Source organism: Cryptomeria japonica, chromosome 1 (assembly GCF_030272615.1).
Source record: "Cryptomeria japonica chromosome 1, Sugi_1.0, whole genome shotgun sequence".
Taxonomy (NCBI): Eukaryota; Viridiplantae; Streptophyta; class Pinopsida; order Cupressales; family Cupressaceae; genus Cryptomeria; species Cryptomeria japonica.
Window position 1 is genome coordinate 41,087,566 of NC_081405.1, and position 26,986 is coordinate 41,114,551.

Below are 26,986 nucleotides of genomic sequence, written 5' to 3' on the forward strand. Positions count from 1 at the left end.
GAATATTCAAAAACAAAGCAATGACTGAGAACCTCTTAATTAATAAGATCGAAGCCTCAATTGTGGAAGTTGTCAATAGTAGACTCCAATTGATGCAAAAGACTGAGGCCAAACTATCGAGATGGGATGAAATTATCAAAGGGAAATGGCATGGTCTCAAAATCCCTCCCTATAGAGCTCAGGTAATCTGGTCCCCTCCTCCACCGGGTTGGCTCACGTTAAACTTTGATGGTGCCTCAAGAGGCAATCCTGGCAATGCTGGGATTGGATACGTGATCCACAACTCTGATGGTCAGGAGATAGCAAGCCTCTGCAAAAACCAATTGGAATTGAAACCAATAACATGGCTGAGATTCAAGCTCTTTGTGAAGGGTTGGTTATGGCTAAGAATCTATAGATTAAGAATTTAGAGATTGAAGGGGATTCGGCCATTATTATAAATGCTATCAGAGCAAGGTCTACACCCAACTGGAAGCTTAACAGCCAACAAAAAGGCTGATTTATTGGCTAATTTAGGAGCGGATGGTCAATTGGTTGTTAACCTCAAACCCCCGTGAGAAGCAAGTAGTATAGGGCTGAGTGTAGAACAAATAGTGCATTCTTAAGGTTGGTGAATGTATCTTTGCCCAATCACATCGACACTCTAATCATTGATGTCTCTCTTGGTTTGCTTCGATTGTTGTTTTGTATATATATATATATATATTTACTGATTTTCGTTTTGCTGTTTATATATATATATATATAACATAAAAAAGTATATAAATAAATATATAAATGAATATATATAAACATATATATACATTTATATATTTATTTATATACTTTTTTATGTTATATATATATATATATATATATATATATATATATATATATATATATATATATAACATAAAAAAGTATATATATATATATACCATAGTTCCCAGACTCGGACTCGGCTCGGACTCGGCAAGGCCGACTCGATTCATGACTCGGCTATGACTCAGCAATGAATCGGCAATGACTCAGGAAAATAAAAAAAACCCTTGAAATTAAGAGATTTTTAACGATATTGAATAAAGCCCAATTATAATGTGTGCTAGCTTGTTATGCCATGAAAGGCATGCTGGTAGAGTATCTACTTGTTTGGGGCTTTTGTTTAGTCTTTTCTTTGGCCAAATTGAAATTCTGGGAGCACCAACATGAGACATCATGAACATCTTCACTTGGAAACTATAAGGAGTGCTTGTGTATGGTAGCATTAAATAGTGTGCTTGTTGAACTTAGGTTTTACCTTGGGACTATAGTTGACCTTGGTCTTTCTTGGACCTCTTAGTTTTTAGGCTATATATATGTTGGATGGAAGGGGGAATTGTGAGGCCAGAAGGGTTTGAAAATATGCTCCTCAGAGACATGTCCCTTGCCAAAAATAACCTTGTGCCCCATGGGGGGATTTTTTGGGATGTGGGGACAGGTAGGAAATGTCCCCAACTCACCCCCTTTTTTCAAAATTTTAAGAAACATCCCTGTTGTGAGGTACTCACACATCGCCCCACTCCAAATGAAGACCCCCACTTTTTCCTTTCTAGGGTTAGCTCTTTTAGTTTTGTTGTTGGTCGTTTTAGTGTCTTAGCCTTTGCATTGAAGGGATTGAGTTTCTCAAAGGTCATCAAGTCAGGTGGATCTCCTCAAGGTGGAGTGAAGGAGGTTAGGTCAGTTGAGTGATTAGGGGTTATTTAGATCATTCCTAGGGTTTTTGTGTACTACCCGGTCATGCTTCAAGTTGCTAAATCAAACCTTGGTTGAATGCATAGTGTCCTCCTAGGTCCTGTCCCTTACATCAAGGTCAGAGTGAACTCGCCTTAAAAGTCTGGAATGTCATCCTAATCCTGAAATGGCCTGAAATTTTACTAAGTCTAGAAATTTGAAGGATCCTCCAAAAACAAGATTTTACATTATAACTCATGGAGGTCCGAAACCACTCTCAAACATCCTGACAATATATATGGAATATAACTTAAAGAAAAGACATGAGGAAATGTCACTTATACTTAAATGTTATATTCCATATATGAATCTTGACGAAGAGACTAACTTGTTAAACAACTTCATGTTTTTTTTTGTTTTTTGCAAGTCAAAACATTGACCTGTCGTGGTTGAGTCTTGGAGCTCGAACTCGGCGAGTTTTGCCATAGCGAGTCAAGGTCAAAACTCGTCGAGTCCGAGTCCCGAGTCAGCAAAACTCGCTGAGCTTGGCTCGACTCGCCAACTCGGCGAACTCGCCTGACTCGCGGCGAGTCTGGGAACTCTGATATATACATATAAGTAAATGTGTGTGTGTGTGTGTGTGTATATATATATATATTGACTCATATAATATTTTATTTTTACTTTCTATTTTATCTTATTTTCTTGCCCCTTTTATTATCCCTCCGGCTACCTTCTATCGGGCGGTCATCATGAGGCTGTAGGCTCTGTGTGGTGTTTTGCTCTCATTATTTCATGTTATGTGAAGTTGGCTCCGTTTCCAAAGGTTGCGGATCTTTTGATACGGCCTTTCATTTCCATGGCCTTGTAATTATTCTGCTTTAATTATCTCTTCCTTGTCATGTGTGGCATTGATGAAACTTAACTTTGTGAGCCTTCTCGGCTTCCCTTAAGTACTCCCTTTCTCTAGCTTGGGCATTCTTGTGTTGTATCTAAAACTCTCAAATGGAGTCTACAGTTTGTATGGTCCCTGAGGATGGAAGCAGGATGATGGCCTTTAAGGGCCAAATAAAACACGAACGATGGTGTAGGGTCTTAAATGACCTTGATGATCTCGCAATAAGGGTTGTTATTAAAGTAATGGGGGAGGAGCATATGAATTTTGAGTTCAAATTTAGGATAAACTATGACATCCTTGCTACATTTGTAGCCATCTTGCTAGTCATGGGTATTGACAAAAATGAGGCAACACAATGCTGTAAGGCTGTTTTCAAGGATAATTTGTTGAATGGGCTAGAGCTGGCTGTCATTAATGTTGATGAGAATTTGATGATTCCTTATCGTGAGGATTATGTCAAGCTGGTTGAGAGGATTCAGGGTAGGGCCATAGCAAAGCGCCCTATCTTGAACATTAAGGATATCTCCTCCTTTGATGAAAGGAAACCCATTATTGCTAGGAATATTTACTTTCTTCAGAAATGGCTTCATCTGAAACCTACTCAGGGAACAAAGTAGTGGGTGGACTATGTGGCTGAGGAAGGATTTGTGCCTCTGGCAGGTTTCCCAGAGACTGAAATCGAAAGATTTCAGGTCATGCCTCTCGTGGTTATCCGAGCGTCTCATGTGTCTAATAAAACTCCTTCTTCGGCAAGAAAGAGGATCCACAGGGCAACGGTGGTAATTAAACCATCGACCTCTTTTGCTACTTATCATCCTCCTCATGGGGACTATGTTTTCATTAATAGGAGTTTGAAGGAATGAGCATACTGCTTTAAATGCTTCTTTATATACATTATAAACTTTTTAATCTTGGGAAACCCCCAAATTTTGTTTATGACAGCTATGGTATACTTGGGAACAATCTAGTATGGATACTTGGCTAAAGTTTAGTATGAACATTTTGCTACTCTAATATTTGTTATAAACCTTCTTTTAATTATCTACATGGGATTTCCTCTCTGCTGAGAGAAGATTGATTGTTATGGTTCATTATTATTGTTTTCAAATGTTAGTATAATTAGGACTCTCCTAAGCGTTGGCTTCTATGGATGCCACATGTAATTTGGTATATACACAGGGGGTATGCATAGTGGCCGGCAAGCTTAGTGTAGTCCGAGCTAAGCATGATCTGGATTCATGTTTCATATGATTTATGGTTATAGCTTTATATGTAAAGGTTATATGAAGAGGTTTGATGTTATATCCTATGTACTGATTTCTAACAGTTAATCAAGTTGTTTGGAGCGTCTTTTTTGTTCTTACTGTGCAGTGATTAGCTTTGGTAACAAAGATAGGAGTATGTGCGTGAGGTCCTGTTGACATGTCTAAAGTCGCGGAATTTACGACTTCATCCGGCCAACGCAGAATAGAAATACTAAGAATCCTATCCTCTCTTGAGATAAGGAAATCCCTAATGCTGTGTGAATTTGATCAATGGGGATGACCTCAATGTTTTGGTTGTCAGGTCTTGACTGCAGGATAGCTTAGTAGTTTGATGTGTTTTGCTAGAAACACAAAGGGGACTTACGATTAGACGGAATTGGTTTCGAACGGGTTCCCTAAAGTTTAACAGTCCTATATCATTTGATTTTGCCTCTGATTGATGCTATTTCAGCTTGACTGGAGGGTTTCTTTGATGAAAAAGGAAAAAGGAGAGAGAGATAAAGAGTGAATAAGAACAACTAACTAATTCTAACTAAGACAGCATATTTCAACACAGACAGAAATCTCAAAATAACTAGAAATTACTTCGCCAGCTAATTAGCGCAACTAGGTAAAAACCAGTGCAATCATCTAAGGATTTCGAATTTTCAAGTTTATTAGATATGAACAATAGATTCTTACACCTATTTATCCAAATCTAATAACCGAACTTAACACAAAAGGGGGTTCAGACTAACCATGCAGAGGAAACAATAATCAACTATCTCCTAATGGTATGAACCGAGACTTTCTATCAAATATATGCATAAATAACTGTCTAAAATTAAAAACAATTGCAGAAATATGAAATAAATGGAGAAGAGGACCATGCACTCACAGTAGAACAAGCACAGCTTTAACTTCCATTAAATCCTGTATATATTTCGCCAGAGTTTCTGCAACAATCTTTTTTTCTCTATTACAAAGAGGAACTAATTCTTTTATATCGATTTCCAAAAACGGATGAATGGCCAAGATTTAAACTTAAACAAGTGGACCAAATTCATCTTATATCAAAACTGCCCATACCCATAAATGGGAGGCAAAATATCAGCAACAACAAATGGAGAAGCAATAACTACCAAAAAGATAATTAACTACCCCAAAAAACTGCTCCAAAAGTGCACATGCACGGAGCTCAAAATTTACAACTATTTTGGTAGATAGAAATGAGCTTTATGCTTAAAAAGTGCTTTTAAGATTTTTAAAAGAAACTTTGCACTTTATGAAAGCACTTTCTCCTTTTCTGCTATAGACCCTTTTTCCAAAAATTCATCCTCGCCGAGCAAATACTCCTTCCAAAGGTACCGACCTGCTGCACGCTCTGCCTGAACATATTCTTGAAATTTGATGCATAACTGGAACAACACCGCGCTTGGAGGCATAGGAGGATGGCGTATTTTATATTGCATACCCTCCAAGTGGCGATCTACATGCTTTAACCCATCCTTCCAGTCGGACCAATGAGCCTCAAAACTTAGGATGTCCGACTGCAACCCACTGGCAAACTCTAGGTCCTCCATAGAGTATGCAACCTTATCAATTTTCAATCTATCCTCCCAATCTAGTTGTACTTGATCATCGGACAAACTATTTTTCCAGCCCAGAACCATTGATCGGAGGATCTTTCCACCAAGATCCCTCATGTTTTTCAAGATTTCCTCGCATTCCTCCTGCTCTTTATTAATGGTGTCTTTTGTTTCATTCTTCATGCTGGCGGTCCAATACCATTCTTTAAAAATGCTGATGTCATAAGGATCCAGGATGGCGGACAATGTGGGAATCTGCGTGTGGGTCCAAAAAAGAGCCCTCATGAGGGGAAGAATTGTACCAACCACCTCATGAACCTTGAAACATTCCCTTTTCACCTCGAACAATTTGACAAGAATGGTCTCTCGGTGGTGGGCCATTTCCTTTACATCTTCAATGATATGCTCTCCTTTTTCCTTAATGTCTCGAATCCATTCCTTGATAGCTTTGGCGGTATCACGTACTCCTTCAAACTCTATTGTAGTCCTTTGTGCTAATGCCAATGGGGGAACATGGGATTCAGGGGCATGTTGCAATGGTTTTAGCAGGTGATCAATATATCCCTCACCCTGCTCAACATGAACTCGGTACATGTCTCTCTCAACAGTCATTTCATCGAGTTACCTGAGCATATTCTGCACGGAATCCTTGAATTCTTCCCTTGCTCTTTTGGTGGCTCGCCCTATCGGGATGGTTGCAATGCTATAATCGACCAATGCAATTTGATCTGCTGGCTTATCAACAGGTGGGGTACCGATATGGATGGTGTGGTTCCTCTGCTCATCCTTGGTAATCCGGGAGTAGGTCTTGGGCTTTTTCTTTCCTTTGGACTTTGTTTCCCCTATGCGAGAGAAGATATCCTCCAAGTTGATAGGTGGCTTGACAGATGCTTTCCGTTGTGCATGAGCAACTAGCCAATCTTGAGGGATGGTCTGCCTGGATGTTATGGCCAAATTCCCACTTTGCTCCTTAGAGGTTTCAGCGGGCTCACTACCCATTTGCAATTGATCTGTCATAGAAGGAATAGATGCAGTATCCAGCCCTTTACTTATAGCTGAGTTCTCCCCTACCTCACTGAACAATTGTCGAGTATCCCCTTGTGATGGTTGCTCTTCAGTTCTGTCGAGCTCGTGGGTCTAATCTCCCTTTCGTTCTCCTTCGACGATGGTGTCATCTTTGCCGGCACTATTCAGTTGTAATTCATGCCGACTCCCTTGTGTGAGCTCATGCTTACCAGCCTCTTGATTAGGCGGAATTTCTCCTTCCTCAACTTGATTTCTAGGTTCAGTAGAACCAATGATCCTGACCTCTGCATCTAGCTCACCTTGTGTCGGAGGATTATTAGCCTCGAATGCATCAACATCGCTCTGGGAGGGCGGAGCTGGTATATAGTCAAGCTCAACTACATCATCCTCCGAACTGGGGTCTTTGAATGACAAACTGACTTCTGGCCTTCTAATAGGGATCTTTTCCCTTCTAGTTCTTTTTGATGCCCAAGTCCCTCTATTAGCTCTAGCTTTCTTCCTCTTCTTTCCGGGTTTCTCAACCTCTTCCTTCGGTGCACTTGAGGTTCCTTCATCTTCCGAAGACTGGGAATCAAGACTGCCCATCATATGGTATGTAAATTGAACTCCTTCATGGGTTAGTCTCTCAATCTGTTGGGATAACCAGTGATCAGTATACCTTCCTGGAGCTGCCATAACTGCCTCAAAATCAGTAATCGGATCCTAAGACCAATCAATGCCCGGCAAGAGGTATTTTACTGCCTCGAACTCTTGGACCTGTAAGCAATTGTCAAAATCTGTCATCTGATCTGGGACCCGATGGTACTCATAAAGTTGAATCTGCTGCACACTTGACCTCGAATACTCACGTTGTCGTTGTCGGACCTCATAGTCATCGGAACAATTTCTCCAATAGTCCTCAATTGATGCCTTTGCTCTGCAGCGCCTGCCATAGGCTCTTTTTGCCAAATTGTCATGATCGAAACATTTCCTTGGGAAATGTTCCTGTAGGCCATAAGATGCTAATTCAGCAAGTGACTCATTAGCTTGTACTGAATTCTTGAAATGCACATCGAGGGCACCCAAAATCATAGGGAAGGTGAATCCGGACTGTTTCTTATCTCTGAGTAAGCTGCCCATTGGATGTGCCTGCCTTGCAACTTCCATAAGGACTATTTTGTCTGTAGGATAGCGTGGAAGTTGGAATGGAGCTCCCTCAAAGACGGCTATCCTGATATAGGTGAACCTACGGAATTGAATAAACCATGCGCCATACTTAAAGGAGACAAAACGAGTCATACCTAGTTTACAAGGTGTTTATCCTACGATCTCCCCAAACTTCGGGTTAGAAAAGCTTGGTGCAAGTTCGACCTGCAAGGCCCTTTTGAAAACTTTGAAAACGCCTTCCCTTTCCGCTCTTCCTAACTTATGCTTTCGCTCAAGAGGGCTTTTGAATAATGTTTAATAGCTCCGCGATTTTGGATGTTGGGCGATTTTCGGGGCTGAGGAGACAAATGCAAACCCATAAAATGTCTCACCCACAGCTCACGCAATTCTCTAATTGCCCAATTTTCAAGCTGGAGGGAATAAATGTAAACACAAGTTCAACGCCCTTCATGCGATTTCCAATCTCCTTGTCGTTTTCGAGGCCGAAGGAAAATATGCGAATTTATAAAATCTAACGCCTAAAGAGCACACAGTTATAATGAGACGGGGGGGTGAATCAGTATAATGAAACTTTTTGCCAATTCGATATTTTATATGATAGAATCAATCACTGAAAAATAGTTATGCACATGAACACAATAATTTTGAGTGGAAACCCAATGCGGGAGAAAGCCACTAAAATGACGTTATACACATATATATATATATCTATGTAATTCTTCTTTTACAATTGTTTGTAAGCACCAACCCACTACTCTGTTTGTGACCACCAACCCACTGGAAGCACCAACTCCCAAATCTGATTTTGTGAGCACCAACCCACTGGAAGCACCAACTCCCAAATCTGATTTTGTGAGCACCAACCCACTGGAAGCACCAACTCCCCAATCCAGAATTAGTGAGCACCAACCCACTTCATATAAATCTGAATTTCCACCTTGACAATGTTGCTTCTACAACAGATGATGGATTCTATTCTTCTCAAATTTCCTTCTTCAAACTGCTATAATTCTCTTCTTCAAATTGTTACAATCACCTCTCAAAATAGTCACAACTCTGCCACAAAATTCTGTTGCATTCTGTTCTCCAATCTGCTATAAATTTGTTCCTCACATGCATATACTCTTCTACATAAATCTGCAACAATTCCTTTCACAACAGTATCTACTCTCAGTCACAAATCTGCATATCTTTTCTTCTATAAATCTGCCACGACTTCTTCAAAGTCTGCTATAAATTCTCCTTACGTCCTCTTATTCATTTCTGCTATAATCCTTTTCTATATCTTCCTTGGTGTATATCATATATAAACATTACTTGCATACCCACAAGATTTCCTTTCTGTTTATAATTTCTGTATCATATTTCACACCTAAACATTCAAAGCATATATACTTTTGATTATTTCCACAACATTATATTTTTATTTTAAACTTCGCTCACACTCTTCAGTTCGCTTGACTGTCTGAAAATAATTTCAGAATTATTATTCTCCACTCACACCTTACATACATCCTTTCCAAAATGATTTGGACATGTCTTAAATATGTCTTCATACGTTCAAAGGACATACCTTTTGAATTTAGGCATCTTCAAGAGACATCACCATTTGATAATCACATCTCTTCATTGTAAATAACTTCTCTTAATCTCACCTTTGTATTTCACTTGTATTAACTCTTTAACAATTCGCACCCCTTCACTATTCTTAGATCTCACTAAATATTTAGTAAATATATTGTATCTTTTATAATCGGATCACTTCACAATTTGAATCTTTAACAAATCATTTCTTACAATATGTGGATGACACTTCATAAATGGAATCACTGATTTAGCGATAATGAGTCAACCATGACTATCGGGCCTTTGCTGACTTGTTTTGCATTTCCGCCGACTTCCTTAATAAACACGGAACCTTTACTCAACAAGTGGAATACTTTATTCATTGGCTTGTGATTATTCTAATATAATTGTTGTCATTCATTTTCAGCGCTGTCTCAAGAACTTCTTCACGCGTATTGAGATCTGCTATAATATTTCTTCTTAAATATATCTTCTTTGTCGCTGCTTTTTTTTTGGTCTTTTGTGAGTCGTTGTTTATTATTTCTCTTTAATCGTTGCAAGAATTACCATAATCACTGCTTCTTTATTGTCACCGAACATTATACCTGTGACCAATATCAACTATCATGACTAATAAAGTATTAGTCTTCCTGACTTTAATCGCTGCATATATTTATTTAAGCTTCATCACTTTTCACGTCATCTTTGAACATTATATTCAACGATGCCTTGTTGACTTTAATCGCTGCTCTCCAAGATATTTATATCTCTGTCTGGGCGAATGCATATCACACTGTGGTCGGCCAATCTTAGTCTCTGAATCGTTGTCATTAAACTGATCGTGATTATGGCCTTTCATTGCTTTATCTTTCCTTGGACATAGTCGCTACCATACCAAGTCGACGTTCTTCATGTTTTGTTACTGCTGCTATATTATATGTCACCGTCATATGGTGATTGTTATTTGTAAAGACAAATTCCCATCTTTGCTAATCACTTGCTTGTATTATTCAATATTAAGAATCGGTTTGCATTGTGAATCGGACTTCATTTGCTGTTGCTTCAAATCACTGCATTATCAGACTTTATTTATTTATTATTATTATTATTTATTTTTTTATTGCTCCATAGTACATTGTTTATATTTCTTGATGATAAGATATTCTGGAAATGTATTATTAATATTCTGGACCCGTCCTTTTTTGACATCAATGACAATACTTTCATCAATCTCCCCCTTTGTCATTGATGGCAACCTTTCAATTCAGATTGCTCCCCCTCAATCCAACACTCCCCTTGTCTCCAATTTCTCCCCCTTTGACATCAATGGCAAGAGATTTTATACTGTTTGTACCCTGCCCCTCTTTAATATATGCTTCATACGAAGCACTTACTGAGAGGATGAGAGTGATATTACTCCGAATTTCTCCCTTAGGTACTCAAGAGTCTCTTTTGGAAGAGGCTTTGTAAAGATATCTGCTAACTGCTCCTTTGTTGGAACATATTCCAACTTTACTTGCTGCTCAAGAACCTGTTCTCTTAAGAAATGAATTTTGATAGGGATGTGTTTTGTCCTGGAGTGCATCACCGGATTCTTTGACATACTGATTGCACTTGTATTATCACAATAGATAGAGATAGGATGATCATATTCAATCTTAACATCTTGCAAGGTTTGTTTCATCCATAATACTTGCGTACAACATGCTGCTGCTGCAATGTACTCTGCCTCTGCAGTAGATAGAGATATTGAAGCTTTTTTTTTGCTCAACCAAGATACAAGGTTGTTGCCAAGGAAAAAGGCTCCTCCACTAGTGCTTTTGCTATCATCCTTGTCACCTGCCCAATCAGCATTTGTGTATGCTCTGAGAGTGAAATCATCACATTTTGGATACCACAATCCAAAATCCATTGTACCCTTCAAATACTTGAAGATTCTTTTAACTGCCTGTACATGTGTTTCCTTTGGTGCTGCTTGATACCGTGCTGCTACACCAACAGCTTGCATTATATCTGGCCTAGTAGCTGTTACATATAAGAGACTTCCAATCATGGATCTATATTGAGTCTGATTCGCATCAGGTGATTCATCATTTTTACTAAGTTTGCAACCAGTGACCATAGGAGTACTAACAGGATGGCAATCCTCAAATCTGAATCTCTTAAACATCTCCCTAACATACTTAGTCTGTGAGAGAAATATCCCTTTATCTGATTGTGAAATCTGCAATCCCAAGAAGAAAGAAAGTTCTCCAAGCATAGACATCTCGAATTCTTTTTGCATGTTAGAAGCAAATTCTTCACACATTTGATTCTTACTACCACCAAAAATGATATCATCTACATAAACAACTACAATCAGCAAATGATTACCTTCACATCTGAAGTACAAATTACTATCTGTTGCTCCTCTTTTAAATCCTTATGTTTGAAGATAGTTGTCTAATCTGGAGTACCATGCTCTGGGGGCTTGTTTGAGACCATAGAGTGCCTTTTTTAATCTACATACATAATCTTCCACTTCTGACAAAATAAATCCTTCGGGCTGTTCAATACACACTTCCTCTTCTAAATCACCATTGAGAAAGGCTGATTTCACGTCCATTTGATAGACTTTGAAACCCTTATGACTTGCAAGAGCTAGAAACATTCTGATGGCTTCCAACCTGGCAACTGGGGCAAAGGTTTCTTCAAAATCGACTCCTTCCACTTGTGCATAACCTTTACATACAAGCCTTGCCTTATTCCGTGTAATTTCACCATCCTCATTCATTTTGTTGCAATAAACCCACTTGGTTCCAATGACATTTTTGTTTGAGGGTCTTGGAACAAGCTCCCATGTGTGATTTCTTTCAATTTGGTCCAACTCCTCATTCATAGCTTTTACCCAATACTTGTCTTCACTAGCCTCATCAAAATTCTTGGGTTCTATCTTTGAAAGTAGGCAGAAATGAGCATGTTCTGCGGTGGTAGCCAATCTTCTCCTTGTCTGAATGTTTGTATCCAACTCTCCAATAACCAAGCCTTCTGGATGATTTTTCTGAACAAATTTTGATGGAGTTTTTGATGGAGTTTTTAAAGGTGTCTTTGATGGTGTTTTTGATGGAGTTTCAAAATTGTCTTGTTCCTCATTTTCACTTTCTTCTTTTAATTCTTCCTCCTCACCTTTCTCCTTAGGATGATCTTCCATGGCCTTCTCAAATTGTCTTCCTTCATCTATCTTCACATTAGCACTTTCAACTATCTTGTGAAGTCTTTTATTGTAGCATTTATAAGCTTTGCTTCTAGTGGAATATCCAAGAAAGATTCCCTCATCTGACCTGGCATCAAATTTTCCCAAGTCCTCTTCGTCTGTTCTAATGTAGCAAGTGCTACCAAAGATCCTAAAATAATCAACAATTGCAGTCCTTCCTTTCCAAAGTTCATATGGTGTCTTGTCATTATTTACCCTTATTTGCGCCCTATTCAATATGTACACAGATGTGTGAATAGCTTCTTTCCAAAAAGTGTCAGCAATCTTTGATTCATTTAGCATAGCCCTTGCCATTTCCTGAATTGTTCGGTTCTTTCTTTCAACAACTCCATTTTGTTGTGGAGTTCTTGCTGCTAAAAGTTGTCTTCTTATTCCATGTTCTTCGCAGAAATCTTCAAACTCATTTGAAGTGAATTCTCCTCCTCGGTCTGATCTAAGACACTTGATTTTGGCATCCATCTCATTTTCAACTAATTCTTTGAAAGCTTTAAACTTTGCAAGAGCCTCAGATTTTTCTTTTAGAAAGGCAACCCAAGTCATTCTGGAATCATCATCTATAAGTAGCATAAAATATCTTTCACCTTGCAAACTTTTTGTTTTGGTTGGTCCACATAAGTCTGTATGTATAAGCTCTAGAGGTTTTGATGAAGAGTATTCTTTGGACTTAGAGCTCACTCGAGTTTGTTTTCCAAATTGACATTGCTTGCAAATGACATTGGATGGTTTTGTAATCCTAGGCATATCCCTTACTGCTTCCTTTTTGCTGATTTTGACAAGATTGTCAAAGTTAAGGTGACCTAGTCTCTTGTGCCATAGCCAATTTTCATCTTCCTGAACAAAATTGCATGTTTCTTCATTTATCTCATTTAGAATATACAAGTTGTTTGCCGTTCTATGAGCATTTGCAATAATGCTTCCATCCTTTTTAATCTCACATCCCTTACACAAGAATGTTACACTATGTCCTTGCTCACAAAGTTGACTAACACTTAACATATTTTCTTTTAATCCTTTAACATATAGCACATTTTCAGTTTTAGTCTTACCATAATCTAGGCTAAGTGTTCCTTTACCTTTTATTTCTCTTTTTGTGTTATCAGCAAATTTTACTGTTCCTTCATCTGCTGGTTCAAAGGAGATGAACTTGTTTTTGTCCCCTGTCATATGCCTTGAACATCCATTGTCTACATACCACTTATCCTTCTTGTTCTTTGCATGAAGAGCTATTTGAACAACTAGGGATTCTTTATCTTCTTCTTGTTTTTTCTTCCAAGTCATTCTAGATGTTTCCTCCCTTTTGATGGGTACATCTTCCTTTCTTGGTAAACTAGGAAAGATAGTTCTGCAAAATCTGGCTGTGTGTCCAAAATTGTGACACTTATAGCATATTACATCATAATTCATTAGAGGAGAAAATGAATTGTGGTTCTTTGGAGTAAAATTAGAAATATTTCTGGTATGACTCCTACAATGTATTGCTTTGTGACCAAACTTATAACATGAAAAACAATGTCCCTTGAATGAATAATAATTATTAGTTGCATGTGGTTTCTTTAGGTGGGATGTTTTCAACACATTAGTGGGAGGATGAGATTTATGAGTATCATTCTTCCTTCTTTTATTTTCTACCATCTTCCATGACTCATCCAAGGTTTTTGAACTAGTAGCCTTAGCTGTTTGATCTTCTTTACGTCCTAGACCTAATTTAATGAAAGTAGGTCTTTGTGTTTTGAGAAGTTTATCCATTTTCTTGGTACTGTCTTCAAATTTCTGAAGTTGCTCGAAGTCTTGTTTTAAGGAGACGATTTCTGATTCTAATTTACTGCATCCTTCCTCTTTACTTTTAAGCTGATCTTTTATCTCTTCCTCATTCTTATTTGCTTCCTCTAATTGTATTTTTAGGTCTTCAATGAGCTTGCTTGACTCCTGTAATTTTGTCTTATATTTTGAAATCCTTCCTTTTAGCTTTTCATTTTGTTCATGAGCATAATATAACTCTTCTTCTAGATCTACATCTTCTTCATCACCCATAGCCTCTTTTTCTTCTTCTTTTTCAGCTTCATCATCCTCAACTTTCATTGCCATGAAAAGAGTTTCTTCTCCATCACTGCTGGACATATCTTCAGAGCTTTCTTCTGATGAACTAGAGCTTTGTTTAGAGTAGAAGCTTTTCTTATGTTTTGAGTAGTTCTTCTTGAAGTATTTCTTTCCTTTTTTCTTTGGATAGTTCTTCTTTTCCTCTTCACTACTATCGCCTTCATTTTGAGGACACTTTGAAGCATAGTGCCCTACCTTACCACAATTGAAACATTTAAATGGAAATTTGCCTTTATATTTGCCTTTGCCCTTTTTGAATTTCCTCATGAAATAAGCTTCAGCCTCATCTGATTCACTTCTTGAGCTCTCCTTTGGTGCACGGTTTTTGTTTTTGCCTTTCTTTGATATTTTGAAAGCTGCTTCCTTTTGAGACGGTTTGTCTTCTGTTCTCATTTCATAGGCTGTGAGAATTCCAAACAATTCATCTTTTGTCAATGTTTTCAAATCCTTCATTTCTTCTATGGCTGATACCTTAGGATCTGTTGTGACCTTTTCCACACATCGCCCCATTGCAAATGGGGACCCTCTCTTTTCCTGCTTTCTAGGATTTTGTTAGTATCCTGTGACCTTTTGCTGCAATTTCACCAAGCCTTGTCCAGTTCAGAGCATTTCAAGCCCTGACGATTGAAAGTTAGTTTTTGCAAGTTATGTGATTCCGAAGTGTGAACACCACCAAAGTGCTTAGAGAGGCCAAAGGATGAAGATCGCAATTGATTTGGACAAATTTGGACAACTTTCTATTTTTAGAAAGTTTGCTTTTTTTCTTTTTTCCTATTTTTTAGGAATTTTCGTTTTTGGCATTTTTAGCCCGATCCCCGGTATGGCTATTTTTAGAAAGTTTTTCCTATTTTTTAGGGATGTCTGCTTTTTGCTTTTTCAGGATGCAAACCTAGGGTTTACACTTGCACCACTGACCTGCTTCGACCGGAATTCGAAAATTCCAAGTTTTGACCTAAAAATGCTGAATCCCTAGATTTTAGGCTTTTTTGCTTTTTCGGGATGCAAACCTAGGGTTTACACTTGCACCATCGACCAGCTCCGACTAGATCTCGAAAATTCCAAGTTTTGACCTAAAAAGCTAAAATCCCTAGATTTTAGGCTTTTTGCTTTTTCAGATGATCCACCTAAGCACGGATTTCAAATTTCAAGTTAATCCAGTTAAATTAGATTAAACTATGAAATTTTGAAATTTCTTTGAAAATTCTTCTAAGTATGGCTAACAAGGGTTTTGAAGTGTTTCTACAGGTTCAAACCCCATCACGAAGGTTGAAGAGGCCATGAAGGAGCCTGGCATGAAGTCCGCCATGCCTTAAGAGGCTGTGTGGGTGCTCTCATCAAAGTCCGCCATGCCTTAGGGAGGCCATGTGGGTGCCTTGCCTGAAGTCCGCCCCACCTAAAGAGGTCATGAAAGAGCATGGGTTAAAGTCCGCCCAAGGCTTAGGAGACCAAGATGGAGAAGACTCCAAAGTATGACCAAGTCTAAAGGGGCCAACAACAAAGTCCGCCCAAGCTTGCCAAGTGTTGGGAGCAACCTCCAAAGTCCGCCATAAGCTAGGAGGGTCCATGGGTGTCAAGGTCAAAGTCCACCCCACCTTAGGAGGACATGTGGGTGCAAGGCCTAAAGTCCGCCCAGCCATGAAGAGACCATGAAGGAGGCAACTTCAAAGTCCGCCCAGCCATGAAGAGGCTTGTGGGGGCTAAGGTAAAGTCCGCCCCACCTTGATGGAGACCATGAAGGCGCTAATAACAAAGTCCGCCCCACCTTGGAGAGGTTGGCTAAATTCGCCAAAATTTGAAAAGATGGAAATAAAATTCGAAAAAAAAATCAACCTACACATGGAAGGTCAAACAAAGTCAACATGATGTCACAAAATCCACAGAGATTTCAAAATTAAATCCAAAATGAAGAAATATCTAAATAAAAAAAGAAAAAGCCTCAAAATAAATCCAAAATGGAATGTTTTTTTTGAGAATATTGAGGGAATATTAAAAATTTATTAAGATATTAGTTCAAAATGGAAAGTTTTTTTTGAAAGGGAATATTGGAGGATTAATGAATATCTTCGAACTTAAATCAAAATGGCAAGTATGAGTTGGATGGTTTTAGGGGTTTTTCTTAAAACTTGTCTACAAATACTTCATTATCAAATTCATTATTACACCAAGAAGTTCAAAATTACTAAGGAGAGCTTAGTAAAGTATGAGGAAATTCTAGATATTGCTGGAAGTGGGATAATATTTTGGTAGAAGGCTTACAGATTTCTGGAGAAAGGCATCTTTTCTGAATTTTCTCAATATTTTGGAGAAAAGTCTAGCCAAGTCAGAGGTAAAATTAAAATTGTGAATTTTCTGGATATTTTTCTAGAATTTAATAAATGATTTTGGAGAAAGAAAATTCAATTTTTTGGCTAAGTATGAAATTTTTTGAAAATGTTAACACTTGATGGGGACTTCAACCAGCTTCAAGGCTGAGGGTCTGGAAGTGAAAATTCAATTTTTTTGGCTAAGTATAAAAAAATTTCGAAAGTTTTAACACTTGATGGGGACTTCAACCAGCTTCAAGGCTGAGGGTCTGGAGGTGAAAATTCAATTTTTTTGGCTAAGTATAAAAAATTTTTGAAAGTTTTAACATTTGATGGGGACTTCAACCAGCTTCAAGGCTGAGGGTCTGGAGGTGAAAATTCAATTTTTTTGGCTAAGTATAAAATTTTTTCGAAAGTTTTAACACTTGATGGGGACTTCAACCAAATTTAAGGCTGAGGGTCTGGAGGTGAAAATTCAACTTTTTTGGCTAAGTATGAAATTTTTTGAAAGTTAACACTTGATGGTGACTTCAATCAGCTTAAAGGCTGAGGGTCTGGAGGTGAAAATTCAACTTTGGTGGCTAAGTAATGAGAGTGAAAAAATGGAAAATTTTCCAACACTTAGCCATTTCGCAGCCCCGTTATTTTTTTTCGAAATTCTGCAGAATTTTTTCTAACTTAAAGTTTTTATCATTCATCTGCAGGTCTTGAGCACCATGAAGTTCCAGGTAGATAAAGATGCTCCTCCAGAGTCAAGGATGACTTCCAAGTGGAAGAACATCAACGACACCAACCTCGGACACATCAATCTGAGGGAGTTTAAGAAGCGAATGTTTGGTCTGGACAACCTTGTGCCTACCACCATTGCGTGAAAAATGATGAAGAGTGGTATCGTACACGCTGCCGGTTTCCTCCCCACCATGCAGTGCAATGAACTAGTAGTTGAATGTGCCAAACACTACAACCCCATCAGTAAGGATATTGTTGCACCTGATGGAAGAGTGTTGGCGAATGTCAGCGATGAGGCCATCAGAGAGGCCTTCAGGATCCTTGAGTACCACAACACAATATATATGACCAAGGATGAAGCTAACAGTTTGTACCATGATCACCTGCAAGAATATGATGCCATAGTTAATCATTCCTGGTTAGACAAGCCGACGAAGGGCACCTCTAAACTCCAGAGAAAGAGCCTAGTACGAGCATACTTCAAGGAGGACATTGGGGACATGATCGTCTTGCTCAATAGAATAATAGGAAATCCTCAGGGAGCTCCATTCGAACCCTGGATGTATTAATTCATTAATGAAATAATAAATGGAGTAAAAATGATAGACTGGGCCCGTATGATCAGCGACAGTTTAGATAGCCAGCTAAGGAATCTGGAGGCAAATAGGACTTTCTTCATGAGTTCTTACTTGTTCTATTCTTTAGCCAGGACCTACAGGTACAGAGGTCTCACTTGCAGAGGAGAAGTTGGGAACAAAGAGAACCAATTCCCAGTATATGATTGCTATCCCCAGCTCCATATGGAGGAAAAGTTCCATTTCAAAAGGGTGAATGATGCCTTCCTGATGCACATTACCCGGACCCTTCAAGGTGGCATGCACCAGAGGCTTTCTCAAGAGTCTATGGACTTCATCAGTCGGTTCGGGTGTTGGTACATCCAATATCCAAAGTTCACTTACCTCCGAATTCAGGGATTCTCTGGTCTTCCATACAAGCTTCCAGCTTACCCTATCAACCGAGTGGTGTTGCTCGAGGTTGTCAGACAATTGGAGGAGTATATAGTGATTCAAAGGGATAAGCAGAAAAAGGCAGGCACATCCTCACTTACAATTGGTAATGGGCTGGAAACATGTCCATCATCACAAGCTGTAGCTACCGCTGAGAAAGAACTGGCCTGGTATCCCTTTTACCAATACAAGGCAAGAAAAGATTTCGATCCATTCCAGAGGATAAAGAAGATCGAAGGGACAACGTTTGAGCACAAACTAGATCTGGAAGACTACTAGGCTAATGCAGCCGATAGTTTCAAGATCCGGAAGAGGTTCTAGTCAAGAATTCCTCTAAGTATGGTGAAAGCAACGGAAGTGTTCAAAGTTGCCGATCAGGTGGAAGAAAGCCTAGAACTTCAGCAGCCAGGTTTTGAGAAGATGAAGAATGAACCTTTAGTCTTGATAGATTGGACAGAGGGAGAAAAATTAGATCTAGCAGACCTCATGAGGTCAGTGGTTGAATACTCAAGGTGGTGGGCATCTAAAAAGACAAAACATTTGAAGGCAAAAGGTATGGTTCTAACTTATGAATTAATGGGAGTGGATGATACTCTGTCCGTCCACCCCTGTACCTCCGCCGGTGATGCTCGGAATCCGAAAAGCGTTGGATCTCGAAAGAGAAAGGAGTTGGGTGGAAGCTCTACAAAGTGCGCAGGGAAAAGGGTTGTGGTTGAGAGGAGAATCCAGCGAAAGTCACTCCATCCTAAGTGCTGCTTCCATTGCGCCTGATCAGAGTACAATTGGGGAACAAGAGATAAATATCTATGTGAGTGATGATGAAGTAAGAGTGCTTTCTCAGCCAGTTGAGGAGGTGATGGAAAAGGTCTTCCGAACTCCAGACAGGGGGCAGGATGAAGCCCCTATAATTTTCTTGGATGGCATACCAGCAAACCCAGGAGAAGCAGACGATGAGTTTGATCGGAATACTCTAGAACAATCAACCATTCCTGATTGGCTGAGAGCAAGAATAAAGGCCAAGGTTCCCAAGGAGGTCCACTCAACCGAGGAGGCTACCGCAGCATTCTTGGAGAAGGTGAATGAGCCCGCCGCAGCTAAACCAACCAAACCAGCCAAGAAGTTCTCCCTGATTCAAAGAGGCAATGCCGGATTCAGGACAGTCCAGATAGCAGTGCCCAAAGAAGGAAAGACTAGGGACAATGTCATCGCAGATGACTACAAGATCACCACCATAGAGATGGGTAAGCCTACCTAGGACCAGGAGATCCAATATTTTGACGACTCCTGTAATGTTCTAAAGACAAGGCTGGCTCATGAGAAAGAAAAGAGAAAGAAAGTGGAAGAAGAAAACCAGCAGTGGAGGAAGTATGTTCTCCATCTTACCAGCCTGCTCAACCATGAAGTCCCAGCTACTCCACCACAGCCTCTTCAGCAGGGATCAATGAAGGACTATGATGAGATGAAGGTATCGTACACTCAAGAAAAGGAGTCGATTTCAGGTACTGTGATACGTGCTGACACCTTGGTAGAAAACTTAGTATCAACGCATGAGGCAACTTCTTTGTTGATTGATCGTATCCAGGATCTATCATCCAATTGGGAAGAAGTGGATGAAATTCATAATGAAATACTCCCTCACCTAAAGGTTATCCGAGGCATGTCAAAGAAGAGCTTAGTGGATGCAGGCATCATACAAACAGGAGACAGGTACGACTTCGGCACATGGTACTATGCTCTGGTCACTCGGATTGAAGTCCTGAAGAAATCCGAGACCAAGTGTTTTGAGATAGAGGCAAGGGTTAGAGAGCTCCTGGGCAAGGTATTCCGGGTGGCGTCAGAGATCTGGCAGAAGGAAAGCCTAAGGGAGAAGCATTTACAAGCAGAGAACCTGAGAGCCAAGATTCAGACAAGCTTCTTCCGAGATTCGGGGATGATTGACAAAGGCGATCTTTCTAAGATTGCAAACTTCCTCTCCATCGATGACAACTTCCTCACCCAGGCAGTAGAGTGGGAAGGCATCCTTGCTACGTGCGCCGACGATGTGGATCTCGTCGATTTCCAAATTGGCGGTTTGCCAAGTGTCACCATAGAGGAGGTCAAGCTTGTGGTGTCCAAATACGTTGAATCTCTGAAAGAGGAAAGTGGCTGCTCACCTCAGTAAAATTAGCAGTTGCACCACTTGTCACTCTTTCATTTGCTTGAACTGATAGTATTTCAAGAAACCCTAATTAGGGTTTAGGACTTTCAATCTTGGCCCTTGATCACTGTTTGATCTCGGCCATTCAGTTATTTTTGAGAAACTATATAAGGTTGCCTCCCCTCATTTGAAAAGGGTGAGATTTTTGATGTATTGTTGCTTAAGGTCATTTCCAGATAATATATTGCATGTGCGCTGCTTTGTAATCTCTATTATTTGAATGATTTGCATGGTTTCAATTGCCTCAACACTTAGTTAGAATAATTTAGATTTGCTTTCATTGTTGTTAATTCGAATGAAGGATTTGATAAGTATCAATTGATGGTGTATTTCTGCTCATACTTTTGGTAAATGGATGATTTCCATTCTACCGTGCAAAGTTAGTCTGAGCCCATCCCCTGTGCATCCCAATATCTCAATCATAAGCACAACCCATTGAAGATTGCACCGGCCTTGTGTAGTTGTCCCTAGTGTGGCGAAGCAAGGTTTGGTTTCTCGAAAGCATCCAGTTGATACCGTCTCCGAAATTCGTAGGATTAGATTAGCCTTCCTAAACCCTATCTCTTTTCTCTTTCTTTTGAAAGTCTAAATCCTAGAAAATTCCCCAAAAAAGAAGAGCCTAAAATTGCTAAATCCATCTAAGTCCAACAGTTCAAGATACTTGTCAAACATAAGTCCCCCTTGAAAATTTCAGCATACACTACCCAAGAAGCTATTCCACTAAAGTCGCTTGTTCGCACATATAGACCTTGGAATCAGTAGTGATTTTTCAGGAGAGGATAGAATACCTTCGGGTATCCTATTCTAATGTTTGGTAGATGATAAAACAGACACCAACAGATCAAATTTCATTGTCAAAGTTCTTAGCAATTTCCGAACAAGGAGTGTCTCTTCAACTTCTTCTCCCAATGTTGTGATTGCATTCACAATTTCATCCAGACGCAAGAAGTAGGGAGCGATGTCTTCATCTTCCTTCATTTTAAGACTTTCATATTTCATTCTAAGTGATTGAAGCTTGGCTTCTCTTACTTTTTCATCCCCTTCATAGATAACTTTTAATTTGTTCCATATCTCTTTGGCTGATTTGCAATGCATAACCTTCGTAAATTCGGAATCTGCCAGACTGCATAGAAGGGCATGTTCTGCTTTAGCATTATTCTCACTTTTCCTCTTTCCTGTTGTATCGGTCAGAGGAGTTGACGGAGGTGTACCCATCCACCACGGACTGCCAAACATCATAACCAAGTGCGTTCAAATAGGCTTTCATTTTAATACTCCAAAATGCATAATTTGTCCCATCGAAGATTGGATTTCTAACTGCATAGTTATCCACCATTGTGCTCTTTTCAGGATCTACCTTCAAGCTGTAAGGCTATCTCTGAAGGAACCTGCTCTGATACCAATTGAAGAGCACATAGTTATACTGAGAGGGGGGGGTGAATCAGTACAATGAAACTTTTTGCCAATTCAATATTTTATATGATAGAATCAATCACTGAAAAATAGTTATGCACATGAACACAATAATTTTGAGTGGAAACCCAATGCAGGAGAAAGCCACTAAAATGATGTTTTATATATATATATATATATATATATGTAATTTTTCTTTTACAATTGTTTGTGAGCACCAACCCACTACTCTGTTTGTGACCACCAACCCACTGGAAGCACCAACTTCCAAATCTGATTTTGTGAGCACCAACCAACTAGAAGCACCAACTCCCCAATCCAGAATTAGTGAGCACCAACCCACTTCATATAAATCTGAATTTCCACCTTGACAATGTTGCTTCTACAACAGATGATGGATTCTATTCTTCTCAAATTTCCTTCTTCAAACTGCTATAATTCTCTTCTTCAAATTGTTACAATCACCTCTCAAAATAGTCACAACTCTGCCACAAAATTTTGTTGCATTCTGTTCTCCAATCTGCTATAAATTTGATCCTCACATGCATATAGTCTTCTACATAAATCTGCAACAATTCCTTTCACAACAGTATCTACTCTCAGTCACAAATCTGCACATCTTTTCTTCTATAAATCTGCCATGACTTCTTCAAAGTCTGCTATAAATTCTCCTTACGTCCTCCTATTCATTTCTGCTATAATCCTTTTCTATATCTTCCTTGGTGTATATCATATATATACATTACTTGCATACCCACAAGGAAATATTTCCTTTATGTTTATAATTTCTGTATCATATTTCACACCTAAACATTCAGAGCATATATACTTTTGATTATTTCCACAGCATTATATTTTTATTTTAAACTTCACTCACACTCTTCAGTTCGCTTGACTGTCTGAAAATAATTTCAGAATTATTATTCTCCACTCACACCTTACATACATCCTTTCCAAAATGATTTGGACATGTCTTAAATATGTCTTCATACGTTCAAAGGACATACCTTTTGAATTTAGGCATCTTCAAGAGACATCACCATTTGATAATCACATCTCTTCATTGTAAATAACTTCTCTTAATCTCACCTTTGTATTTCACTTGTATTAACTCTTTAACAATTCGCACCCCTTCACTATTCTTAGATCTCACTAAATATTTAGTAAATATATTGTATCTTTTATAATCGGATCACTTCACAATTTGAATCTTTAACAAATCATTTCTTACAATATGTGGATGACACTTCATAAATGGAATCACTGATTTAGCAATAATGAGTCGACCATGACTATCGGGCCTTTGCTGACTTGTTTTGCATTTCCGCCGACTTCCTTAATAAACACGGAACCTTTACTCAACAAGTGGAATACTTTATTCATTGGCTTGTGATTATTCTAATATAATTGTTGTCATTCATTTTCAGCGCTGTCTCAAGAACTTCTTCACGCGTATTGAGATCTGCTATAATATTTCTTCTTAAATATATCTTCTTTGTCGCTGCTTTTTTTTTGGTCTTTTGTGAGTCGTCGTTTATTATTTCTCTTTAATCGTTGCAAGAATTACCATAATCACTGCTTCTTTATTGTCACCGAACATTATACCTGTGACCAATATCAACTATCATGACTAATAAAGTATTAGTCTTCCTGACTTTAATCGCTGCATATATTTATTTAAGCTTCATCACTTTTCACGTCATCTTTGAACATTATATTCAACGATGCCTTGTTGACTTTAATCGCTGCTCTCCAAGATATTTATATCTCTGTCTGGGCGAATGCATATCACACTGTGGTCGGCCAATCTTAGTCTCTGAATCGCTGTCATTAAACTGATCGTGATTATGGCCTTTCATTGCTTTATCTTTCCTTGGACATAGTCGCTACCATACCAAGTCGACGTTCTTCATGTTTTGTTACTGCTGCTATATTATATGTCACCGTCATATGGTGATTGTTATTTGTAAAGACAAATTCCCATCTTTGCTAATCACTTGCTTGTATTATTCAATATTAAGAATCGGTTTGCATTGTGAATCGGACTTCATTTGCTGTTGCTTCAAATCACTGCATTATAAGACTTTATTTATTTATTATTATTATTATTTATTTTTTTATTGCTCCATAGTACATTGTTTATATTTCCTGATGATAAGATATTCTGGAAATGTATTATTAATATTCTGGACCCGTCCTTTTTTGACATCAATGACAATACTTTCATCAACGCCTTACTCCTTGCTTGCGTTTTTACATAGTTCGGCGATTTTGGATGTTGGATGATTTTCGGGGGAAAGTAGAGATTTGCAAACTCTGAAAACGCTTTCCTCTTTGTCGCGATTTCCAACCTCATCGATGCTTGCCTATAGGAAGAGATGAAATGCAGATTTATAAAACCTAACACCTTCCTATTTATCGCGATTTTCATGCTCTTTGGCGATTTTCGAGATAAAAGAGAGTTTTGCAAACATTAAATCGCCCTCCTATTTATCGGGCAATTTTGATGTTTGCCCAATTTCGTGTTGGGCGTGACTTTTGCCAACTTCACCATTTTCGAGTTGAAAGTTACTTTTTGGAAAGTTTTTTTTTTGTTTAACTTCTTTGTTTTAAGCGATTTTCGACTTAAATGGCAATTTTGAAAAGTTTTTTAAGTTAGAAGGTTTAACGCTCTTTTCATTTTAACGCGCTCCTTGCGAAATTCGGCCTATATGGCCCTTTTGAAAAGTTCTTAAGGTAGACGCTTCTGACTTGGGCCCCGAAATTCGGCCTAAAAGGCCTTTTTGAAAAGTTTTTATAACTTTAACTTTTTCCTCTTTTTAGTGAAAATCAGCCCAAAAGGCCATTTTGCAAGGTTTTTAACCTAGGTGTTTTCACTGTATGGCGAAAATCGGCCCAAAAGACCATTTTGAAAGGTTTTTAACTTAGGCGTTTTCACTGTATGGCGAAAATCAGCCCAAAAGGCCATTTTGCAAGGTTTTTAACTTAGGCGTTTTCACTATATGGCGAAAATCGGCCCAAAAGGCCATTTTGCAAGGTTTTTTAACTTAGACGTTTTCCTCTATGCATTTGCATTTTCAGCTTGAAAGGCACTTTTGCAAACCTTTAAGGAAAAGACACCTTCTTCTTAGATTGATTTTGGTTGTTCAGATTGCGAGGCTCTCCGTTACATGACCCCCGGGCCACAGACTTAAAACTCAAACACGCCCTTCCTTTTTATAACCACAAAGCTTATTGCTTCACCACTTCCTGGATCCCAACAAAAAGGACGGCGGACAAAAATCAAAATTCGAAACTCAGCAAGACGAAGGCTGAAAATCAAAGAGGGGGACCCTGTCGGCGACAAGGAGTGTGTGCAACGCCCAACAAGTCCATATGCTTAGATTTTGTTGGGATGGCTTCGGGAAGGAACAACTCGATGTTAGTGATGGAGGATATTTATATATGGGACTGGCACCTAATTGGGCAGATTAGCCAAAAATATATCAGTACTTTGTAGAGGTTTATATGTATTATAATGTAATAATATTGATAGAGGAAGAGTATTTCAAAATTTGTAAATGATCTATTTAACAGGAGATTCTTAATGGGGCAAGACCGGAGGTTTTCTCCACCCGACTCTTTCCTACTGGTGCCCCTAGTGAGCCGGGTTGTAATAGGTTTTAAAAATTAATAGAATAATGGCCATGGCCTTTTGCCAATCAAAAAAAAAATTGTGTCAAGGTTAACCCGTGGAAAGTCTAAGGTGCCAAAATAAATTCCTTTGCATACTTGCCAGTCTCATCTGAAGAAACATCTCCACCGAGAGCATTTAGGTAGCATGTTGCTAGATCCCAAACCTGGAGAACCAGATATAGAGTTCAAGTTTCTATTTGGATACAACAACAACAAAAACATCTACAGCAGGCTTGCATCCTCTAAATGACTAACATCTCATGTGGCAGATATAAAATTATAAGCAGAAGCTGACAATCAATTGCCTGAATAGAATTAAAAAGGAACTTTGAAGGCAGGCATTAAAGGCAGTGATTTTGTATAATTATCGTAACTGATAAATTCTACCACAATCCTGGCACCACATGAAATTATTGATGCAGCAAAAGAAATAGGGAACAACAACTGCAATCCTAAGACAAGCTTTACTGCAAAACAGGAGAAGAAAGACAAAATGTAATGTCCCACCCCTGACTGAATTTTTTTGTTTTGAAAAGAGGGATGTTTGTTCTTGCAAGATTATTACCAAATAAAGGAGTTTGCTGTTGTTTCACTTTCAGATTATATTCAATGTAAGAAAAAGCATAGCACGTGAGAAAACTTGCAACACTGAATATAAATTAAGTGCTGCATATAACTACCTTTATTTCAGAACTTCATCAAACACTTAGAAGGCATTATAAGTCAGATTTGAGTCTTGATCAGACCTGTTAATGTCTTCAAGTACATGATAAGATTGCTCAGAAATTATTTTCAGCTTCAGAACTAGGTACTATTGGTTAGAGGCGACTTGTATAGAACCTCCTAGTCACTTAACTCCTCAAAAATCCACTCCAGTTCCAACATATCACCAACAGCAGAGATAGACGCCCAATACAAGTGATTCCAGCCACCAATACTTGCAGATTTAACAGTCACAAAGCCCCACATGCCAAAGGTACAAGAGTACGACCCTCAAAAATAGGGCAGATTGCATAAATAAATCAAATCTTGAACAAACTAGCTCAAAAGGTGGCGCCCAGCATACAGGAATCCAGTTTTTTAGTACCCAAAATGATAGTGTTCAGCCTCCATGAGTTATGAACCAAAGTTTGCTTCAGCTACTCAGAAAAAGC